General features: G+C 59.5%; 1 protein-coding gene across 1 annotated transcript in view; it reads right to left on the bottom strand.

The window, feature by feature from the left end:
* ELK3 (ELK3, ETS transcription factor) overlaps nucleotides 1–491 on the bottom strand; it is a 35,752-nt gene extending 35,261 nt beyond the window's left edge. The window contains exon 1 of the mRNA XM_008636554.2: nucleotides 75–491. The gene's annotated coding sequence lies outside the window, so the exon portion shown is untranslated. The remainder of the gene's footprint in view (nucleotides 1–74) is intronic.
* Nucleotides 492–932: the final 441 nt, after the last annotated feature.

The following is a 932-nucleotide window of genomic DNA, read 5'->3' on the forward strand; positions in this document are numbered from 1 at the left end:
GGCCTCCCCTCCCTGCCCGCAGCCCCCCGAAACTTTGCGGGAGCCGGGGCGGGGGCAGAAGCACTTTTACCTACCCAGCGGCTGAGGGACTTCTCCGCTCTCTCCGGGTAGTCTAGAGGGAGCTGAGTAAAATTCCCTGGTTCTCCATGCTGACAGTCTTCTGCAGGCGCTCTGTTGCTCTAGTAATGAGATCCTGATTTTGTTTTCCCTTTTTTCTTTTTTTTTTTCCCCTTGGGCCGGTGTGTGTGTGTGTGAGCGCCTGCCCGTGTGAGGGAGCGAGCAGGAAGCCGGGGCAGTCAGACAGCGGCCCGGCTCACTTCCTCTCCCGCACTATTCCCCGGGCGGTTTGCAGTCTGTGTAAACAGCCTTTTCCTCCCCGCGCCCCTCGCTCTGGCCGCCGATGTGCAGCATGGCTGTAACACAAGACACACGCATAGTAAAGCGGGCAGCGGGGACTCCGCCGGCTCGCAGGGAGCTCCCCGACTCCCCCGACCGCCACCCCTTCCTGTGCTACACCCCTGGGGAGGAGCTTCCCGCCGGCCGCCCCAGCTGCTTGGGCCAAAATATCCCCGCGTTTCCCCGTGAGGCACAGGAGAGATGCTTATGAACCCCTTACGAGCGGTGCTTCACCATCCCGGAGGATGGTGACGGCCTTTGGCCCCTGGAGAGACGGCCGCCTTTGTCCCACCATGCTGGGACTGAGGTCACTGTGGAGGGGAGCCTTGGGCGCCTCTGGCTGGGCTCATTGGGGGCTGAGGGGCTGGTGGGGTGCAGTAGCTCACTGGACACTCGCTGGCCATCTTCCCGAGCTGAACCTCACATGGATAGCAAAGTACAAGAGCAATGCAACACGGTGCAACAACTTAAATCAAGGGAAATAACATGTTAAAAATCAAGGAGCACTCAAATTGTAGAATCATGAAATGGTTGGA

Source organism: Corvus brachyrhynchos, unplaced genomic scaffold (assembly GCF_000691975.1).
Source record: "Corvus brachyrhynchos isolate BGI_N302 unplaced genomic scaffold, ASM69197v1 scaffold56, whole genome shotgun sequence".
Taxonomy (NCBI): domain Eukaryota; kingdom Metazoa; phylum Chordata; class Aves; order Passeriformes; family Corvidae; genus Corvus; species Corvus brachyrhynchos.